The sequence below is a fragment of the Convolutriloba macropyga genome, chromosome 1 (assembly GCF_964194025.1).
Source record: "Convolutriloba macropyga chromosome 1, txConMacr16.3, whole genome shotgun sequence".
NCBI lineage: Eukaryota > Metazoa > Xenacoelomorpha > Acoela > Convolutidae > Convolutriloba > Convolutriloba macropyga.
In genome coordinates this window covers 61,951,011-61,975,118 of record NC_134468.1, presented here as the reverse complement: position 1 = coordinate 61,975,118, position 24,108 = coordinate 61,951,011, and the positions used below count along the sequence as shown (strand labels likewise).

Here is a 24,108-nt window from a genome sequence, read left to right as displayed (position 1 = left end):
TCCCTAACTATTACGAATGTAAACAAAAAAAATCAGTAATACATAGATCAGTTATTTTCTTAAAAACATTAAAACCAGTGAACTTTTTTTAAAAACATGAAAATCAATAAACTTTTTATAAGCTGTTAGTATCAAAGTTAGAAAAAATACAAAACTAGGTACTTAAATTCTTAAAATCAGTGTAACAAGTTAGTAGTAAGACCAAAATTAACGCTTTGTCACGGGGGGGACGTCCCCCCCGTGACGATCCATGTACACGCTTTGTAACGGGTGGGGACGTCCCCACCCGTGACGATCCGTGAGGTACATTTTTGAGGTCGACAAATTTTGTCCCTCAATTTTGCAAGAGGGACAAAAATTTGTAAAATTTTTCTCGATTTGTGCCGGGGACAAAAACATGTAAAATTTTTAAATATTTGTCAATTTTGTGCGGTGACAAAAACTTGTGAAATTTTTGCAAAATTTGTTCGGTGGTCAAAAACTTACGATATTTCCAGCTATTTTGTGCGGGGGATAAAAACTTGTTAAAATTTCACAGTTTTCTGGAATTATTGAAAAACTTTGCAATTTCTTGGGGTCCATTAAGTTGATTTTAGATTTTAAAAATTCTTAAACCTTTTTTTAGTCAAACAGACTATTCATGTGTTTTTGAAAAACATATAACCGACTTACCTTTTCTTTATTTCAATATCTTGATAAGTTTTATGTAATATATCGACATTTAAAGCAAAATGGAGTCCAATTTTGGTGGTTTTGATCCGACATCTGGTTTTAATTTGATAGTTTTATTGACCATATGTTATCCCAGATTAGGGAATGTGGGCAGATTAGAAAACCAATAAAACTTAAGTGCCGGGGCTCCAAATTGTGAATTATTGTGTCTGGTATGAAATTTGTAGCGTCAGAGGTGAAAAGAATGCAACTTTGCAGAGAATAAGGAAGAAATGTACGTATGAAATGGACAAAATAAATGCTCAAAACTACGTGAAATATTCCAAAAAAGTACTGAAAAAAAGTTTGAAAGTGTGCAGTAAAGCAATTCATCTACCACGTTTAAACGACAGGAGAGTTAGAAATCGAGAAAAAAAAATTGGGTATTTGTAAATTTAAAATTGTTGTTTTTGGACAATTTTATGCAAAATACATCCACAAAAAGCAATTCAATTAAGCAAAAATTGTTTTGCATTGTGAATGACAATAAGTGCAGACCGGTAAATTGAAAAACACAAGGTGTTTGAGGGATAATGCAAATGTGATCACGTAATATATTGTAAGACTTGGGGAAAATTATGAAAAATGACAACATTTTAAAGGGAAAAACTGATGTCCACCTGAACCTTACTGCGTAACTTAGGCAAAACGATAGAATGAGCAGTCTATTTCCCTTATATACTTAGGAAATCTAACTTCTCTTTTTTTGTTAAAACAATTCTATTTTTTTTCTTTAATAAACAGTTTTCCTGTTCGTTTTTTGTTCTCCTAATAGTTTCATAGCGCTAACAATAAATATAGCTGTATGTCTATAATGTTCCTCTATTTTTATCCAATCTGGACTTGTTTTGCCGACCTCTGATTTATTGAAATCTGACTGAAGAATAATTTTAAACTTGTGCATATGAGAAAATATGTTTTTTAATTTTTTTTTGTTTCTCAAGTTTTGGTCTCGCCGTTTGTGATTGGTTGGCCGAGTTTTAGGAATTGTTATGTCTACTACATGTGCCAACATGTGTCTTTCATTTCCATAAGCAATTCAGTGTGGTCGTCTTAGCTTCTCTGATTGGTCAGTCGAGTTTAAGCATTATTACCGTCTTGCACATATTTGAACACGTGTTGTTTTATTATCAAAGACAAAGTGTGGTCATAAGTTTGAGTTTGTGTTTAAAATAAAGTAGTATGTCGTCGTCTCAAGATTACTTTGATTTGTATCACGATATCGCATGTTCAATAGAATGAGTATACTGTTTACTGTGTTAAATTAAAAGTGCAGTGAAAGCAAAAATTCAATTTCAAGTGGAACAATGTGCCTTAAGACAAAAAATGGAAAGAAATGTTAGGCTATATAACATGGAACAAACAATACTAACAAAATAATTTTCACACTCAGAAAAGAATTAGATCTCAGAAACAAAAGAAACAATGTCTCTTATCGAGTTTTAGAAGTTGATATCAAGTTTTCGTTTCTTTGGAGCAAAGCAAAGGCTCACTGGTGGCGTCTCAACACTGCTGCTGGCAATTATGGAAACTTCCGCTACCTCGGAAGTTGAGGGAGTTGGCGTTGAGTCTGGTTGTGGAGAATTTGACCGAGTTGTAAAGTCTGGACTTTCGGGGCTGGTTGGAATCCGCCAAAAACTATCGATAATTTCTAGGTCCCTCCAATAGCCCTCCTGATTTTCGTATAAAGGAATCTCTTTGATATCATAGTCAAAAAGAATTTTCCTAACATTTTCATCTATCGTCTCTGGATTGAACACAAATTCCCTTACAGAGCCGGTAACATGATCGATCATGTACTGTGCTCCTTTCATCAGCGCTTTTCAAATCTGAATGATTGGATATAGTCAAAATCCACAATTGGTAGCGCCATGTGGTAAAATGTAATCCACTCTTTGTCCCGCAACTCTTGTTTAACAATAACGACTTTCTGTTTTTTATATAAGTTTCATATGCTATTGTTCTCAAATCGGCATTGACCTCTTCTTTCAGAAAAGTTGCCACCGGAGACATGTTAAATCTTTCAAGACAATGTTGCGGTTAATGAATTGTTGTGGTAGTTAATCAGGTCGTGAAATCATTTGGTCCGCTTTTCTATATAATGAAAAGATAACAAAATTTGTTCTAAAATTTAAGAATTGAGTACTAATCTATATCAACTGTGCTATAATAGTCTTTTGAAGTCACGTTTTGAGAATAATTAGATTGTTAACAATAGTAAAGAAAGCGAAAACGAAATGAGGAAAGACTGTGAAAGAATTTTGCAAACAACTTAAATTTGTTGTAGAGCGAAGATTTGGATTTTGTGAGCAACCAAACAGTATGCAAGAATTGCAAGAAAGGATTACATGTGTTGGATTGTTTTTCCTGCATATTTAGGCGTGTTGCTTCTAAGAATAGCTCAAAACTATACTTGTCACGTAAAGCGTTAAAATTGGATATATTTGGTTTTTATCTTAGCCAATCAGTAAACAGCAAATTTTGAAATTTAACATTATGTCTAGTAAGGCAAAAGGAGAATGACTACAGACAGTATACGAATGCGTTGTTCCATGTCTTATCATAACGAATGGGAGAATTCGTGAACAAACAAAAACAACATGCAGTTAGCCTTGCGGTTATTGGTTCTTAGTGGTTAATATCATTCAATTCAAAACTCGATAAGTTAATCTGTCGCTATTATTGAAATGACAAAATCTTATTCACTCGTTGTTTAAAGATTGTTAATAATAAATGGTTTAGACTCTTCAGAGAAAAGCATTAATAACTTTTTAGGGTTGCAGTTTGGTAAGTGAAAAAAAAAGACTTGGCATGTATTTTGATCAACCAGTTGTTTGTAGAAACTGTTTGGAAAACATTCACGAGACATACTTATCCATTTCCACAAGTTATCCTGAAAAATCAGTAAGATTAAACTATTTTCTGGCAGCAAGTGAAACCTTCAGTGAGTTGGACTGCTTTGATCATGATATTGCACTAAGGATGCGTCCATATGGAGGTCTAATTGGCATTGATAATTCATCTCTCAACAAATATCCAAAAGTATCAAAAATTTTACGTTTGCACGCTAACACGACGCAGGTGGTTTCATATACGAAATATATAACCAAGGACCTGGTTATTCTTATATGCTTCCGTGGAAAAGCAGCAATTGTTTTAGCGGGAATTTGTCGGGAAAATTATTTTGATTATATATAAAGATTTTTCATCCGTCAGTTTTTCACTTAATGGAATGCTGAGCAGCAAAAGCGTTGTGTTAGACGTTGATGGATTTCGTCACAGAAAAGAAAAAATTATTGTTAAAGAGTTTGGAATTTGTGCCATTTGTACCTTGACTGCGTGTCATTTTTACCATAAACAAGTTATAGTGAGTTAACAACTCAACAAAAGCAATTTTTCAGTTGGTTGAGTAGAAATTTGCACGGTATCGATTGGGACATTGGAAATTATCCCTATATTTATCTTACACAAATTATTCAAAGCGTTCGCTTGCGGAATCCTGGTGCAATACTCTACGCTAAGGGAAATGAAAAAGTAAAATTTTTGTCAGATTTGCTTGAGTGCTCTTTTATTGAATTCACTCTCGTGTCCTTCGATATCTGTGAACTATTTTACACAGAAACTGTCAAAATCATTCAAAAGGCAAAAACATTTTCAACAATCATTGTGCAAAAGAAAAAGCCATATTCTATTTCAACTGGTTAACAAATGAGAGAGGAATTAACGAAAGTAGAAGCACCCTTGTCTTCGAATTCAACAATTTGCGCCTTGAATACGGGGGACGGGAATCTGAGTCTTTCAATTTCCAAAGACGAAACCAAAAAAAAACCGGAAACCAGTTTTCACAGAGAAAAGTTAAGTTGTTGCTGGCTGAGGACGAAATTCGCTCATTTACTCATTTAGTATATTATATTGAACCTTTTCTTCAGTGGAGAAAGCAAAATGTCAAAAACTCGACCCAGAGTCTGTACGCCGAGACTATCACTGATGTCGAAGCACCCGGTTGGTGAAGAAATTGACAAGAACGATCCTTTACTGCCAAAAGAGATTCAACATTTTTTGAAGGAAGAAAAGGTGCGCAAAATTGTTCATTATGAACAAAACTGGGACACTTTCTGAGTGCTTTATGGTTCATATGAAAGACTTTCTAACTATGTTCAATTGCTATGAATTTTTTTAATGTAGAGTGATTTTTTTCCCAAATATTTTTTAAAAAATTCTGTACCGAGATGGAGGGAGTAACAGTTGATCAAGTTGACGCTGTTGTAGAAGGAAATTTCTTTGAGAAAGAAAGTAGCAGCAAATCTTCATGGAAATTTTGTAATCAAACAACGTTGCCACGGTCAGAAGTTGTATTTTTCGTTCAAACGTTTGTTATTTTACTGCTATTATCACTTTGCATTGTTAAATTAACCGTTTTAAAACCAAATTGTGAAGAATCATCAGTTTGGATATCAACATTGTCAAGTTCAGTTGGCTACATTTTACCAAATCCAAGACTATGAATAAGATTATATCTACGCAAGATAGGGTCTTCATGGCCGTTGTAGGGCCGTCAGGTTGTTGCAAAACAGAGTTAATTTTCAAAATGCTGAGTGGAAAAACATTTTATCCAAAACTTAACAACGTTATATTTTTATATAGAGAAATGCAACAGATAAACATCAAAACGGAGAAGACACTTGGTGTTACGTTAAAAAGTACGCCAATTTGGAATTTTTGAACAGCCTTGCAAGCTGTCTTCTGATAATAGATGACTCGTGCGAAGAAATTTACAATGACAAAGATTTTGTTGCATTGGCCACTGCAGGGCGTTACAAAATCATTATTAATGTTATTTATATAAAGCACAACATTTATCAACAGAGCAAGTGGTCTCGTACAATAGACTTGAATACAACACACATCATTTTGTTCATATCAGCTCGCGACATCCAACAAGTCGAATTTTTAGTTAAACAGTTGAACCTTGTTAAATTTTTAAAACATTACTATCAATTGGCAACAAAAGAACCGTTTCGGCATTTGCTTATTGATCTTGATCCAAAAACGTCCAATTTTTTACGATACTGATCAAATATTACTGAGCCAGGTCTTACAGTTTTCTATCTTCCATCTGATAAAGCAGAAACAACTCCTCTAAACAAGGAAAGAGAAAAAGTTATCTATACTGAAGCAAATGGTGCATTTGCAGCCAAAACAGTTACGGAAATATTTGCGTAGTTGTGATAGTGATATTATCCTGGTTTTGTGTGAATGTCTTCACAATGTTTTACTGGGCCATGTTAGAGTGAGAGTAAGAGACTTAGACAATTACAGAAACCTTAAAGGCGTTCTCAGGAAAAATTCATCAAATGATAAACGACGAGCACTTTTACTAACAAAAACCCGTTTCGAACTGATTCAACTCTTTATTAAATTTTGTTTCATCCATTTGAATTAAGCGATGTCAACTGCTGAAGAATTCATTTTGATTGCCAAAAATCAGTTTATGAAGGAGCAACCATATTCCTCACAATTTTTAAATGATCCCAGAGTCCAGCATACAGGTGCTCAATTTTCCTTTTTCAACCGTATGCGACCAAATGAAAGCACTTACAAAGAGAGCTAAGAAATTTTGGATACAAGGGACGCAACTGATCTAACTGAGTTGTCAAAAGTACAAGCGGACAAAAGTCTTCGAAATCTTAGCATGCTAGTGCCAGCAAAATTCACCAGGACAAAAAAAGTAGCTAACTTCATTAAAGAATTAAAAAAAGTTGTTATAAACGAAAGTGAAAATTGTTGACGGAACAGCAACATGAATAAATGTTCCCATTTTTCTCTATGATTTGCAGCAACCAACGAAAATAATAAATAATCCTGATTAATTATTGATCCTAGAGGCTTCAATCATAAAAGAAGACTTGGTGATCAACAGTAATGCTAAAATTGCACTCCGGAAAAGAACTCATAGAGTTACCAAACAAAAAAAGAAAAATAAAACTTTTGCGTCAAAGAGAATCAAGCACAAAGAAACCAGCCAATTACTTACAGAGGAACCCTCAGACGCCGGAAATGGTTTCGAAACCTTAAAGGAAGACATAACTCAGCAAGAGTAGAAGGACTGGGAGTCTTTCGACGAATGAGAAAAAATTGCTTGAGTTAAAATATGCGAAAGCTCCCGCAGCATACGGAAGCGTAAAAAACCTAAAAAAGAGCACAAATTTGAAACCAAGTAAAGTGGAATTGTTTCTAGAGTATTTAGAGGACAAGTGGACAAACTCATATATTAATCAATTGCAGAGCTTTGTACTAACCATTTACTCTAGAGTCTACAGGGTATCGAAATTGGCGCCGAATAAAGTGACAAAGAAAGACGTTCCTTACTTGATATCATTAATTTTTACTGCTTCAGCAAAACTAGTTCGTCGACCAAAGTTTTACGTTGGCGACTTTTTGCCAATATCAAAAGCGGATCTCTCTCTTAGAAAAGGATACAGGCAAACATTTACCAACGAAGTTTTCGAGATTTACGAAATACCTACAACAAATCCCCCTACTTGGTCTCATTGACAAATCCCACGAGCCAGTCAAAGGAAAATTTTATGAATTAGAGTTGGTCAAAGTTAGAGACAATAGTAATAACAAAACAAGAACGAATTCACGGTTCACTTAGTTTCATTAGCCCCTTAAATTCTGTACCAGCATCTACCCACACTTTTTTAGCTTGGTTGTTCTTTGACGAGAAGTCGGTCAAATTTCTTTTCTAAAGTTCAAAAATGATTACTAATTTACTGTCCGCAGAAGCAACACACACCAAACTTGATTTGTTTGAAAAACAGCCTCTGCTTATTACTTTTGACAAAATTTTTACTCAAAAAGTCGAACAATCATAATCCCCGGACGGTCCAATGCTCGAGTTTGAAGTTTTGGGCGGTAGGAACAACTTCATAGATTTACAAAAACATCTCCTTGAAATTAAATGCAAAATCTCCCTGAACAATGACGGCAATTTAGGGACAGGAACTGACGCTGCAAATACAGACGCGCCATACTTAAGCAACAACGCATTACATTCCTTATTTTCAGAATGCACTGTATCTGCTAACGGTGTTAAAATTTTCAACACAAACGGAAACTATGCGCACAAAGCATTCATTGAAACGGCATTTTTTTCAGGAAAAACTGCAAAAAACACATGACTAGTTTGTCAGGGGTATTATTACGAGGATGAGCTAGGTAAAATTGATGGGACCGATGGTCGCGCGGACGACGTAGCGGCCAAAAAAGCTCTTGTTGCTAATTCCCAGGAAAACTATTCTATTGGAAAGCTGTCTAGTGATATTTTAACTTGTAATAAACACCTACTTAGTGCTGTTAATCTGAGAATTTCATTTAAAAGGTCCACAAATGATTTTGCTGTAATTTCAGAGTCAAACAAACATTACAAAGTTAAAACAATTGAAGCTAATCTCTACGTTAGAAAAATGACAGTATCGGATCATGTTTTGACGGCAATTGAGAAAACTCTACTAAAAACGCCTGCCGTGTATCGCTATACAGAAGTATAACCACGAAGTTTTTTAGCTACAACTGGAATAAGAAGTTGGAGCCATAAAGATATTTTCTTGAAAGAACCTGTACGACGTATGATAATTGCATTGGCAACAAATCAGGCATACCTCGGAACTAATCGCACTAATCCTTTTCACTACCAGAAACTTAATTTTAGCCAGATTGTTCTTTATAGAAATGGTCAACCTATTGTAGGAACTCCGGCAACTTTTAACCACCGCATTGATTTCAATACTCTGGAAGCCTTGGATTTTCTTGACAAAGGTGAGCACGGCATAGCTCTGGACAATTATCCCAAGAACATTGTTCTAGCTTTTGACTCAAATTCAACGCAAGAGGCTTCTCATGATTTCACTAATCCTGAACATACAAATTGCTCAATTTTGGTTCAACTTACATTTGACGGAGCATTGGCAGCCAACGCAGAAATTTTACTTCCGGGCGAAAGAAGCTCAACGTTTTATGTTAATTCGGAACGCAAGGTGACAAAAAACTCAATTATCACCTACCCCACCGATGGATAGTGATGAGGAAAATGTATCTGATGGGAAAATGTATTCATTCGAAATATTATTTTTATGGAGTTTTTGCAACAGACAATTTTCCAAAGCTAACAAGAAAAGGATTTATTGTAGTTAATGCTTCACCAGCGCAATATGAAGGAAGTCATTGGATGGTTATTTTGTTTCACGAAAGCAAATATTATTTGGCTGACCCGCTTGGAATCCCGATACAAAATTACCAATTACTGTATTCCCGTCTGGTACAGTTTTACAATGAAGTAATCAAGTACTCAAACTTAAACCAGTTCAAAATCAAAACTCAAAACTCTGTGGACTTTTTTGCATTTATATTGCACATGTGATGTTTGGTTATGGATATCCTTTGATGTTGAATATGAACGATAATGATTTGCTACGCTTTGCTAATCATATGCTCTAACATTTTTTTAATTAGATTTTTTTGCTCATTTCTTTCTTCAAAGACGACAGAGCAAAACAATTGTTAATTAAAAGATTTCGATTCCATATTAAAATTTGTCAAAATCAAACTACTATCAACATGCAAACAACCATAGCCACTATTTAATATATCAATTATTTTTGAAAGCTCACCGTACATACCAGCATTGTAAATACTAAAAAAATTTTCAATGGTACAATTAGGCAAAAAGTCAGTTTGCGTTTGAATATCTTGTGTCATTATCATGTTGATATTTGGTATTTTTTTCTTAGAAATTGAAACAGTTAGATTGTGCTGGTTGTTGTAATTGACTGCCTCTTGAATTTTTTCCATCACTTCGCCATAATGCACTATGTGAGAAGACCCCCGAATGAGCAGTTGAAAACAAATGGAGAGACATGATATTGTATATGGTTTAGAAGACCTTGAAGGACTGCGGTAATTGATCAACAGCACCAATGACATGGTAATGAAATGGTTGTATTTTGCGATGATGTTCATTTTTGTGCTGGCTGTATGCGAAGTTTTTTGTAAGATCAGAATCAAATTGAGGCTCACTATTGCAAATAAAATATCGAAAAAGTTTTTGGAATTGTCAAAAATATTCAGGCGTACGTTCAAACATTGCTTCAACAATTTTCTTTTGCTATTTAATTCTCTTTATCACTCTCTGAGGCTTTTTTTGATGTTTTGAGTCTGCAGCTACGACTTTGACCATTCGTTTCTAAACTAAAATTCGTCGTCTTTGTTTTCTTTTTTGAAAAGTTTCAGCGATATATAAGTAGTTCCAGTATTATCATATGTTTTCACACAGGCAACTACATATCGTTTTTCAGAACGCGCTATATCGTGATAAAAATCAACGTAATCTTGAGACGATGGCATATTACTTTCTTTTGAAACACAAACTTAAACTTGTGACCAACCTTGTCTTTGATAAAAAACAACACTTGTTCAAACATGTGCGATACGGTAAAAGAGCTTAAACTCGACTGACCAATCAGAGAAGCTGAGACGACCACACTGAATTGCTCAAGGAAATGAAAAACACGTGTTGGCACATGTAGTAGACGTAATAATTCCTAAAACTTGGCCTAAAACCAATCACAAACGGCGAGACCAAAACTTGCGAAACAAAAAATCAAAATATATTTTGTCATATGCACAAGTTTAAAATTAATCTTCAGTCAGCTTTCAACAAATCAGAGGTCGGCAAAACAAGTCCCGATTGGATAAAAATAGATGAACATTATAGACATACAGCAATAGTTATTGTTAGTGCTTTGAAACTATTAGGAGAACAAAAACAGAACAGGAAAACTGTTTATCAAAGTCAAAAAATAGAAATTTTTTTCACAAGAAAAGAGAAGTTAGATTTCCTAAGTATATAAGGGAAATAGACTGCTCATTCTATCGTTTTGCCTAAGTTACGCAGTAAGGTTCAGGTGGACATCAGTTTTTCCCTTTAAAATGTTGTCATTTTTCATAATTTTCCCCAAGTCTTAAACTATATTACGTGATCACAATTTCATTATTCCTCAAACACCTTGTGTTACTCAGTTTACCGGTCTGCACTTGCTGTCATTTACAATGCAAAACAGTTTTTGCATAATTGAATTGCTTTTTGTGGATGTATTTTGCATAAAATTGGCAAAAATTTCACAAGTTTTTGTCACCGCACAAAATTGACAAATATTTAAAAATTTTACATGTTTTTGTCCCCGACAAAAATCGAGAAAATTTTTACAAGTTTTTGTCCCTCTGGCTAAATTGAGAGACAAAATTTTTCGACCTCAAAAATGTACCTCACGGATCGTCACGTTACAAAGCGTCTACACGGATCGTCAGGGGGGAGACGTCCCCCCCCCCGTGACGAAGCGTGAATTTGGTCTTACTACTCATGTTATTTTAAAATTCATTAAGCGAATACTAGCTGTTTTGCTAGGTAAAAACGAAACAAGTTTTTCAATAATTCCAGAAAACTGTAAAATTTTAACAAGTTTTTATCCCCCGCACAAAATAGCTGGAAATATCGTAAGTTTTTGATCACCAAACAAAATTGGCAAAAATTTAACAAGTTTTTGTCCCCGGCACAAATCAAGAACATTTTTACAAGTTTTTGTCCCTCTTGCAAAATTGAGGGACAACATATTTCGACCTCAAAAATGTACCTCACGGATCGTCACCGGTGGGGACGCCCCCACCCGTTACAAAGCGCGTACATGGATCGTCACGGGGGGACGTCCCCCCCCCCGTGACGAAGCGTGAATTTGGTCTTACTACTCATGTTCTTTTAAAATTCATTAAGCGAATACTAGCTGTTTTGCTAGGTAAAAACGAGACAAAAGTCAAACAAAAGCAAGATTCAAAATTCCGGCCAAAAACCTTTGCGGCCAAAAACCGATGGTGCCAACGTCAAGAAAAACCAAAAAAAGTTAAAGCCCGTAAAATAATAACTGCTATCCGGCACAAAAAGGCCAATGGGGAAATATTTTGAGACTAAGTAACAAGACCAGAAGAAAAGTGATAAAAACCATGAAAATCCGCTAAAATAATAAGAATAATTTGAAAATTGGAGAAAAGTAAGGATATGAGTTGAAACCATTAGCGAATTTGCGACATTAAAAAAACATGAAAATCTTGCTAACAAATATTGTCTATGTCATCAAAAAATTAACTAGCGACCTAAACAATTAATTAGATACAATAATGCCTTATTATCAAAAGATAAGAACTGCCCTTAATGAGACTTAGTGAAATGACTACAAAAGGAACCACAAAACTTTGCAAGACTGAAAAAATTTTGATATCTTTTGAAAACAAACTATTTAGCACACGAAAGTATCAATTGTTATTATCACAAAGGTTCCTTTAAGCCGCATTAGAGAGCTACTGGGACCAGTCAATAACGACACAAAAAAAACCAGGCAAAAAATTACCGACACTTTACTATAAACAAAGGTGTCTACGTCATATTAACCATTAGTTGCACCTTGACGAAAATAAAATAAGATACGCAATATAAGAATACAAACGTCATATTAACCATTAGTTGCACCTTGACGAAAATAAAATAAGATACGCAATATAAGAATACAAGAATGACCTTTTCAGATAATAAGTTTAAAAATTTCGGAGTTAAAAAGCAAAATTAGATGTCAAATAAATGTCAAGAAGGAGAAATGTTCAATCACCAGTTTTTCAATCTAATTTAGTGATATTGAACAAAATAGCCGCTCAAACCTACTCGTTTCGTCGTTTTCAAGCCCTTCACTTCTCCAGCGGGATCAACATCGCCACTCTAAGTTGACCTCTTATTGACTTGAAAAAGACGAAATTATGTGAACAGACTCTTAAAAAAAGACAGCTCACTAATGCAATCCAAATCTTTTGTATTGTAAACAGCAGCCAGAGAATTCCTGACTTACAGTTAAAGAATTAAACGAAAGAAGATCCTACAGTCAGCTTCCTTATAATAGATTTTTATAATTGCCAACCACGTGTATACCAATAAAAATACAAAATTAAATAAAAATCAATAAAAATCAATTTTAATAATACTAACGTAGACAGTGAACACCACATTTCTAGAAAAGAATTGAGAACCAAATAGAAAAGCAACAAATATCGAACTAGGAGACATATCAATTGCATCAAAATCTTCGACAATAAATGACATAAAAACCACAAGAAAGTAACTATAAACTCCAAGGCTTGGACCACAAAACAACTGCTGACTGGAAAAAATTTAAAAATATAAAAAGTGAAATCAGATAATGCATCAAAACGCACAAAGCGAGTGAAAACAAAAAGTTCAATGATATCTGATTTTACTGAATGAATGCTTTCAAAACCAAAACATTAGCTCAACACTTGAACAATTAAAGAGCGTCTCTACTGAAACTAGAAACCGAATAAATTATAATGCACAGTCAGAATTCATTTCGAGGGAAGTATAATAATTAGCGACTAGGTGAACCATGAATGGTGTGTGTTTGTGTTATTCAGAAAGTCAATGTCTTCTGTCATTACCTAAAAGAAATGCCAAGGATCATTACAAAGGCGCAATAAGTAAAACGAAAACAATAATGCAAAGCCAAATCAATTTACTGCTGTCTTAGAAAAAATGTGCCGAAGTATTGGCTATGCTTCACCAGAAAACCAAAGAGATCCTTCATAACGACGCTAATTCAGCCGACAACAAAATAGCTACAAGTACTTATATTTTTGAAAATTAGGAGAATTGAGGTTGCTGAAAACTTTAGATGTTAATTGAATAATAAAACAACTTTTTAGCCGGTGAGACCAAAGCCTGCCACTAAAGAGACTAAGTGATAGGACAACAAAAAATGTCAAAACTGGGTAAGACTCAAAAATCAATGATGTTTTTGAAAATAAATGGTGACAAAGTAGTTTAGTTAAAACTTTTGAAAACAATTAAACCGCTTCCATTACGGTTCACTTAAGAGAACTAAGACCAGATATCAATGAGACTAAAATTGAGACAAGAGAAAACTAAGAACAGTTACGCAGTAAGGTTCAGGTGGACATCAGTTTTTCCCTTTAAAATTTTGTCATTTTTTATAATTTTCCCCAAGTCTTACACTATATTACGTGATCACATTTGCATTATCCCTCAAACACCTTGTGTTACTCAGTTTACCGGTCTGCACTTGCTGTCATTTACAATGCAAATTAATTTGTGCATAATGGAATTGCTTTTTGTGGAAGTATTTTGCATAAAATTGTCCAAATACAACAATTTTTACTCAAAAAAACCAATTTTTTTTCTCGAATTCTAAATCTCCCGTCATTTAAAAGTGGTAGATGAAATGCTTTACCGCACACTTTCAAACACTTTTTCAGTGTTTTTTTGGAACATTTCAAATAGTTTTGAGCATTTATTTTGTCCATTTCATACGTCTTTTTCTTCCTTATTCCCTGCAAAGTTGCATTCTTTTCACCTCTGACGCTACAAATTTCATACCAGACACAATAATTCTCAATTTGGAGCCCTGGCACTTAAATTTTATGGTTTTCTAATCTTCCCACACTCCCTAATCTGGGATAACATATGGTCAATAAAACTATTAAATGAAAACCAGATGGATCAAAACCACCAAAGTTGGACTCAATTTTGCTTTAAATGTTGATATATTACGTAAAACTTATCAAGAGATTGAAATAAAGAAAAGGTAAGTCGGTTATATGTTTTTCAAAAACCCATGAATATTCTGTTTGACTAAAGAATGGTTTTTGAATTTTTAAAATTTAAAATTAACTTAATGGACCACAGGTTATTGCAAAATTTTCAGAAGTTTTTCAATAATTCCAGAAAACTGTAGAATTTTAACAAATTTTTATCCCCCGCACAAAATAGCTGGAAATATCGTAAGTTTTTGCCCACCAAACAAATTTGGCAAAAATTTAACAATTGAGAGACAAAATTTGTCGACCTCAAAAATGTACCTCACGGATCGTCACGGGTGGGGACGTCACCACCCGTTACAAAGCGTGAACACGGATCGTCACGGGGGGGACGTCCCCCCCACGTGACGAAGCGTGAATTTGGTCTTAATACTCATGTTATTTTAAAATTAATTAAGCGTTGTAGAAACGAGACAAAAGTCAAACAAAAACAAGATTCAAAATTCCGGCCAAAAACCTTTCCGGCCAAAAACCGATGGTGCCAACGTCAAGAAAACCAAAAAAAGTTAAAGCCCGTAAAATAATAACTGCTATCCGGCACAAAAAGTCCAATGGGGAAATATTTTGAGACTAAGTAACAAGACCAGAAGAAAAGTGATAAAAACTATGAAAATCCGCTAAAATAATAAGAATAGTTTGAAAATTGGAAAAAAGTAAGGATATGAGTTGAAACCATTGGCGAATTTGCAACATTAGAAAAAAGCACGAAAATCTTGCTAACAAATAGTGCCTATGTCATCAAAAAATTAACTGTCGACCTAAACAATTAATTAGATACAATAATGCTTTATTATCAAAAGATAAGAACTGCCCTTAATGAGACTTAGTGCTATGAAAACAAAAAGAACCACAAAACTTAGCAAGACTGAAAAAAAATTATTTTTTGAAAACGAACTATTTAGCACACAGAAGTATCAATTGTTATTATCACAAAGCTTCCTTTAAGCCGCATTAGAGAGTTAATGGGACCAGTCAATAACGACACAAAAAAATAAAACCAGGCAAAAAATTACCGACACTTTACTAAAAACAAACGGTGTCTACGTCATATTAACCATTAGTTGCACCTTGACGAAAATAAAATAAGATACGCAATATAAGAATACAAGAATGACCTTTTCAGATAATAAGTTTAAAAATTTCGGAATTAAAATACAAAATTAGATGTCAAATAAATGTCAAGAAGGAGAAATGTTCAATCACCAGTTTTTCAATCTAATTTAGAGATATTGAACAAATTAGCCGCTCAAACCTACTCGTTTCGTCGTTTTCAAGCACTTCACTTCTCCTGCGGGATCAACATCGCCACTCTAATTTGACCTCTTATTGACTTGAAAAAGACGAAATTATGTGAACACTCTTAAAAAAAGACAGCCCATTAATGCAATCCAAATCTTTTGTATTGTAAACAGCAGCCAGAGAATTCCTGACTTACAGTTACAGAATTAAACGAAAGAAGAACCTACAGTCAGCGTCCTTATAATAGATTTTTATAATTGCCAACAACGTGTATACCAATAAAAATACAAAATTAAACAAATATCAATTTTTATAAAAATGGGAGTTCTCATTTTCAGAAAAACACTATTGATAATCTCATTAAATCCTCTGAAAAATTTTTAGAACACACTTTCATAATACTAACGTAGACATTGAGCACCACATTTCTAGAAAAGAATTGAGATTCAAATAGAAAAGCAACAAATATCGAACTAGGAGAACTATCAATTGCATCAAAATCTTTGACAATGAATGACATGAAAACCACAAGAAAGTAACTATAAACTCCAAGGCTTGGAGCACGAAACAACTGCTGACTACAGAAAATTTAAAAAAATAAAAAGTGCAATCAGATAATGCATCAAAACGCACAACGCGAGTGAAAACAAAAAATTCAATGATATCTGATTTTACTGAATGAGTGCTTTCAAAATCAAAACATTAGCTCAACACTTGAACAATTAAAGAGCGTCTCTACTGAAACTAGAAACCGAATAAATTATAATGCACAGTCAGAATTCATTTCGAGGGAAGTATAATAATTAGCGACTAGGTGACCCATGAATGGTGTGTGTTTGTGTTATTCAGAAAGTCAATGACTTCTGTCATTACCTAAAAGAAATGCCAACGATCATTACAAAGGCGCAATAAGTAAAACGAAAACAATAATGCAAAGCCAAATCAATTTACTGCTGTCTTAGAAAAAATGTGCCGAAGTATTGACTATGCTTTACCAGAAAACCAAAGAGATACTTCTTAACGACGCTAATTCAGCCGACAACAAAATAGCTACAAGTACACTTATATTTTTGAAAATTAGGAGAATTGAGGTGGCTGAAAATTTTAGATGTTATTTGAATCATAAAACAACTTTTTAGCCGGTGAGACCAAAGCCTGCCACTAAAGACACTAAGTGATAGGACAACGAAAAAATGTCAAAACTGGGTAAGACTCAAAAATCAATGATGTTTTTGAGAATAAATGGTGACAAAGTAGTTTAGTTAAAACTTTTCAAAACAATTAAACCGCTTACATTGCGGTTCACTTAAGAGAACTAAGACCAGATATCCATGAGACTAAAATTGAGACAAGAGAAAAACTAAGAACAGGGCCCAAAACCCACTGACATCTCAAAAATCTCACTGACTACTCATGTTATTTTGAAAGTCATTAAGCGAATACTACCTGTTTCGATAGGTAAAAACGAGACAAAAGACAAACAAAAACAAGATTCGAAATTCTGGCCAAAAACCTTTCTGGAACCAATGGTGCCAACGTCAAGAAAACAAAAAATTTAAAGCCCGTAAAATAATAACTACTGTCCGGCACAAAAAGGCCAATGGGGAAATATTTTATCACTAATTAACAAGACCAGAAGAAAAGTGACAAAAACCATGAAAATCCGCTAAAATAATAAGAATTTGAAAATTGGAAAAAAGTAAGGATATGAGTTGAAACCATTGGCGAATTTGCAACATTAGAAAAAAAACACGAAAATCTTGCTAACAAATAGTGCCTATGTCATCAAAAAATTAACTGTCGACCTAAACAATTAATTAGATACAATAATGCTTTATTATCAAAAGATAAGAACTGCCCTTAATGAGACTTAGTGCTATGAAAACAAAAAGAACCACAAAACTTAGCAAGACTGAAAAAAATTAATATTTTTTGAAAACGAACTATTTAGCACACGGAAGTATCAATTGTTATTATCACAAAGCTTCCTTTAAGCCGCATTAGAGAGCTAATGGGACCAGTCAATAACGACACAAAAAATTAAAACCAGGCAAAAAATTACCGACACTTTACTAAAAACAAACGGTGTCTATGTCATATTAACCATTAGTTGCACCTTGACGAAAATAAAATAAGATACGCAAAATAAGAATACAAGAATGACCTTTTCAGATAATAAGTTTAAAAATTTCGGAATTAAAAAGCAAAATTAGATGTCAAATAAATGTCAAGAAGGAGAAATGTTCAATCACCAGTTTTTCAATCTAATTTAGAGATATTGAACAAAATAGCCGCTGAAACCTACTCGTTTCGTCGTTTTCAAGCCCTTCACTTCTCCAGCGGGATCAACATTGCCACTCTATTTTGACCTCTTATTGACGTGAAAAAGACGGAATTATGTGAACAGACTTTTGAAAAAAGACAGCTCACTAATGCAATCCAAATCTTTTGTATTGTAAACAGCAGCCAGAGAATTCTTGACTTACAGTTACAGAATTAAACGAAAGAAGAACCTACAGTCAGCGTCTTTATAATAGATTTTTATAATTGCCAACAACGTGTATTCCATTAAAAATACAAAACTAAACAAAAATCAATTTTTATGAAAATGGGACTTCTCATTTTCAGAAAAACACTTGATAATCTCATTAAATCCTCTGAAAAATTTTTAGAACACACTTTCATAATACTAACGTAGACAGTGAACACACATTTCTAGAAAAGAATTGAGAACCAAATAGAAAGGCAACAAATATCGAACTAGGAGAAATATCATTTGCATCAAAATCTTTGACAATAAATGACATGAAAACCACAAGAAAGTAACTATAAACTCCAAGGCTTGGACCACGAAACAACTGCTGACCAGAAAAAATTTAAAAATATAAAAAGTGCAATCAGATAATGCATCAAAACGCACAACGCGAGTGAAAACAAAAAATTCAATGATATCTGATTTTACTGAATGAGTGCTTTCAAAATCAAAACATTAGCTCAACACTTGAACGATTAAAGAGCGTCTCTACTGAAACTAGAAACCGAATAAATTATAATGCACAGTCAGAATTCATTTCGAGGGAAGTATAATAATTAGCGACTAGGTGACCCATGAATGGTGTGTGTTTGTGTTATTCAGAAAGTCAATGACTTCTGTCATTACCTAAAAGAAATGCCAAGGATCATTACAAAGGCGCAATAAGTAAAACGAAAACAATAATGCAAAGCCAAATCAATTTACTGCTGTCTTAGAAAAAATGTGCCGAAGTATTGGCTATGCTTTACCAGAAAACCAAAGAGATACTTCTTAACGACGCTAATTCAGCCGGCAACAAAATAGCTACAAGTACACTTATATTTTTGAAAATTAGGAGAATTGAGGTGGCTGAAAATTTTAGATGTTATTTGAATCATAAAACAACTTTTTAGCCGGTGAGACCAAAGCCTGCCACTAAAGACACTAAGTGATAGGACAACGAAAAAATGTCAAAACTGGGTAAGACTCAAAAATCAATGATGTTTTTGAGAATAAATGGTGACAAAGTAGTTTAGTTAAAACTTTTCAAAACAATTAAACCGCTTACATTGCGGTTCACTTAAGAGAACTAAGACCAGATATCCATGAGACTAAAATTGAGACAAGAGAAAAACTAAGAACAGGGCCCAAAACCCACTGACATCTCAAAAATCTCACTGACTACTCATGTTATTTTGAAAGTCATTAAGCGAATACTAGCTGTTTCGATAGGTAAAAACGAGACAAAAGACAAACAAAAACAAGATTCGAAATTCCGGCCAAAAACCTTTCTGAAACCAATGGTGCCAACGTCAAGAAAACAAAAAATTTAAAGCCCGTAAAATAATAACTACTGTCCGGCACAAAAAGGCCAATGGGGAAATATTTTAACACTAATTAACAAGACCAGAAGAAAAGTGACAAAAACCATGAAAATCCGCTAAAATAATAAGAATTTGAAAATTGGAAAAAAGTAAGGATGTGAGTTGAAACCATTGGCGAATTTGCAACATTAGAAAAAAAAAACACGAAAATCTTGCTAACAAATAGTGCCTATGTCATCAAAAAATTAACTGTCGACCTAAACAATTAATTAGATACAATAATGCTTTATTATCAAAAGATAAGAACTGCCCTTAATGAGACTTAGTGCTATGAAAACAAAAAGAACAACAAAACTTAGCAAGACTGAAAAAAAATTAATATTTTTTGAAAACGAACTATTTAGCACACGGAAGTATCAATTGTTATTATCACAAAGCTTCCTTTAAGCCGCATTAGAGAGCTAATGGGACCAGTCAATAACGACACAAAAAAATAAAACCAGGCAAAAAATTACCGACACTTTACTAAAAACAAACGGTGTCTACGTCATATTAACCATTAGTTGCACCTTGACGAAAATAAAATAAGATACGCAATATAAGAATACAAGAATGACCTTTTCAGATAATAAGTTTAAAAATTTCGGAATTAAAAAGCAAAATTAGATGTCAAATAAATGTCAAGAAGGAGAAATGTTCAATCACCAGTTTTTCGATCTAATTTGGAGATATTGAACAAAATAGCCGCTCAAACCTACTCGTTTCGTCGTTTTCAAGCCCTTCACTTCTCCAGCGGGATCAACATTGCCACTCTATTTTGACCTCTTATTGACGTGAAAAAGACGGAATTATGTGAACAGACTTTTGAAAAAAGACAGCTCACTAATGCAATCCAAATCTTTTGTATTGTAAACAGCAGCCAGAGAATTCTTGACTTACAGTTAAAGAATTAAACGAAAGAAGATCCTACAGTCAGCGTCTTTATAATAGATTTTTATAATTGCCAACAACGTGTATTCCATTAAAAATACAAAACTAAACAAAAATCAATTTTTATGAAAATGGGACTTCTCATTTTCAGAAAAACACTTGATAATCTCATTAAATCCTCTGAAAAATTTTTAGAACACACTTTCATAATACTAACGTAGACAGTGAACACACATTTCTAGAAAAGAATTGAGAACCAAATAGAAAGGCAACAAATATCGAACTAGGAGAAATATCATTTGCATCAAAATCTTTGACAATAAATGACATGAAAACCACAAGAAAGTAACTATAAACTCCAAGGCTTGGACCACGAAACAACTGCTGACCAGAAAAAATTTAAAAATATAAAAAGTGCAATCAGATAATGCATCAAAACGCACAACGAGAGTGAAAACAAAAAATTCAATGATATCTGATTTTACTGAATGAGTGCTTTCAAAATCAAAACATTAGCTCAACAATTGAACAATTAAAGAGCGTCTCTACTGAAACTAGAAACCGAATAAATTATAATGCACAGTCAGAATTCATTTCGAGGGAAGTATAATAATTAGCGACTAGGTGACCCATGAATGGTGTGTGTTTGTGTTATTCAGAAAGTCAATGACTTCTGTCATTACCTAAAAGAAATGCCAAGGATCATTACAAAGGCGCAATAAGTAAAACGAAAACAATAATGCAAAGCCAAATCAATTTACTGCTGTCTTAGAAAAAATGTGCCGAAGTATTGGCTATGCTTCATCAGAAAACCAAAGAGATCCTGCATAACGACGCTAGTTCAGCCGACAACAAAATAGCTACGAGTACACTTATATTTTTGAAAATTAGGAGAATTGAGGTTGCTGAAAACTTTAGATGTTAATTGAATCAGAAAACAACTTTTTAGCCGGTGAGACCAAAGCCTGCCACTAAAGAGACTAAGTGATAGGACAACAAAAAATGTCAAAACTGGGTAAGACTCAAAAATCAATGATGTTTTTGAAAATAAATGGTGACAAAGTAGTTTAGTTAAAACTTTTCAAAACAATTAAACCGCTTCCATTGCGGTTCACTTAAGAGAACTAAGACCAGATATCCATGAGACTAAAATTGAGACAAGAGAAAAACTAAGAACAGGGCCCAAAACCCACTGACATCTCAAAAATAGTGTTTAAGTAATATAAACCATTAATTTTTCTTTGTTGAAATCAAACAAATACAACAATACATTATCGGAGCACATGTACAACCTGTAAAAACTTAAAATTGAGAAATTAAGAGCAAACAACGAAAATGGATGTACAATTAATGCTCCTGAAAAAAATCATTCGTTCGTTTTCAAAATCCGAAAATCTATTCAAACACCAATTTCTCACTCTACGTGAAAAACAATAGACACAAACTTTAACATTTTTTTAAAAAATTGCATTTAAATTTTTACTTTTTTGCTCCCTTCACTACTCCAGCCTTCAACATTCCAGAAATCACTACTTCAATTTGACTTCTCAACGGCAATAAAGGTCAAAAAACACAAAAGTGAAAACTGAACTTTTTTCTATCAAAAACATATGGCGTCGTTGAAGAGTCAATAAAACTTTTAATGGGGACAAAAAGTAATAAACTTTTAAAACCTGGGCTTATAAATCACACGAAGCCGCTAAACGCAAAAATGCAAAACCGCATTTAACTGTCCAGACCAAAAAATATATTGGGAAAGCTAATACACTTAGCGTTACAGTCCTAGCTAATAAATTTTTTAAAAAAAAGAAACGAAAAACTTTAACTAATTAAACAAATATTTAGTTTTGACGTCACAGAAGTTATCCACCATAGCAGTTATTAATAAAATTTTTCATTTTCAGAAAAAACAATAGAAACAGATTAAGACTGAAAGACAAAAAAACTTGATTACCGACCGAAACCTAGCACTAAACAATTTCTGAGAAAATAAATTTCAGTACTTTCAACCGCAAAGGTGAGTCAAATCGCAGCGCCTGTGATTCTCAAAACTGCACTACAATATGAAAAAAACTACATAGATTAAAATTGAGAAAGGAAAAAAGGAGAAGGCTAAATTACTGAAGATTTTTGAAACTCGAAGAAGCAAAAAAGCAGCGCAAATAAAAATTAAATCTATTGCATCAACTCCCCATTGATAAATTTGGGCAAAATAGAGTTAAATACCAGAATCTCATAGACACATCATTAAAAGATGACAAAGCTTCTGTATATTGAAATTGAAAAAAAAATAGAAAAAAGTAGAAAAGGAAAATTCGCCTCAAATTAAACAGAAATGAAAACTAGATTCAAAAAATCTCAGAATTTTGCCAAAACTGCCTTTTTTATAATTGATTTTTCGGAAAATTTCCTATTGAACATCGAACGCTAAATGCATAATTAATTTCATTTTGAACGAAACGAAGTTAAAAATCCTCAATGAAGCTTATCAAGCGTCATTTTGCTACATCAAAGTTAAATTGAAAAATTCAGAAAAAATGGATAGCGCAGAAATTCAGTTTTTCAGAAGTACAGATTGACAGAAAAACGCCTCAATAGCTTTGTAGATCTGCAGTCTCAAAAAGATAGTAGAAACAGTCCAAAAGTCTTCAATTTATTAAATGCTGAGGTAGATTTTGATTAAGAATCAGTTGATATTGCTGCTTCTAATAGCTATTCTCAAATAAGCTTCAATTGGAGTGACACACACGCTTGACTTTTTCTTGGAATAACATTAATCACGAACTTAATCACGCGAATGAACAAACAACTCTCCACTAAGAGTGAAAATGACGACACGAACGAAATTCAGTTGAAATTGCATGTACAAATAAACAAAAAGCAGAGTTGAAGTAATTGTGACTTAAAATGGTGGTAACAAGATCTTGGCGCAATGAAAAACATAACCGGTAGAATACTGGAAACGACTCAAAGTCGTGCAAAATAAATTAACTAACCTTACCTGATTCATAAAACAAAAAAAAATTAGACACAATTTTTGGTTGTTAATGATGGTAGGTACGTGAGCGCGGAGGGGGGTTGGGGTATGTAGGTGTGGGGGAGTGATAGGAGTTAAGTAGTTGGAGTAGGTAGTTGGGGGATGTAGATAGGTGCGGCGTGTGTGGGAAAGGTAGTTAGGTGGGGTGTTTGGGGGGTTGGTTGGTAGGTAGGGGAGAGGATATAAAGGCAGGTGAGAGGTGAGGGAGGGGCGGGAGTAGACAGGGGGGTTGAGTAGGTAGGGGGGTTTGGATAAGAAGGGATTTCTATGGGATCAAAATTATCAAAGAGGCCTCTTCACCTTGAATAATACCAGCAGTTCCTAATTACTATATATTACAAACTAAGCTACTGTTAAAGTCTAGTGTTCGAAAACAAAGTCATTCATTCAATGCAACACAAAAAAACATCTCTAGCTTATCAAAAATCAGTTCACACCGCAACTTTACTCAGTTCTGCTTTTAGGTCAAAACGTTGCCTGAACACATAGTACTTCCGGTTAAGAAACCTCGAGAAAACCAATATTCCTCTTCGCGTCGTAAAAAGACAGCGCACCAATACAATTCAAATTCGTTGAACTTTTAAAACTAAGAGATGGCCAATAATAGCCCAAGCTATCGCTTCGCG

The 24,108-nt window shown here is 33.8% G+C and overlaps 1 protein-coding gene across 2 annotated transcripts in view; it reads right to left on the bottom strand.

The window, feature by feature from the left end:
• The window catches only part of LOC142341363 (uncharacterized), a 513,659-nt gene that overhangs the window by 463,693 nt on the left and 25,858 nt on the right, over positions 1–24,108 (bottom strand). The gene's annotated exons all lie outside the window — the stretch shown is intronic.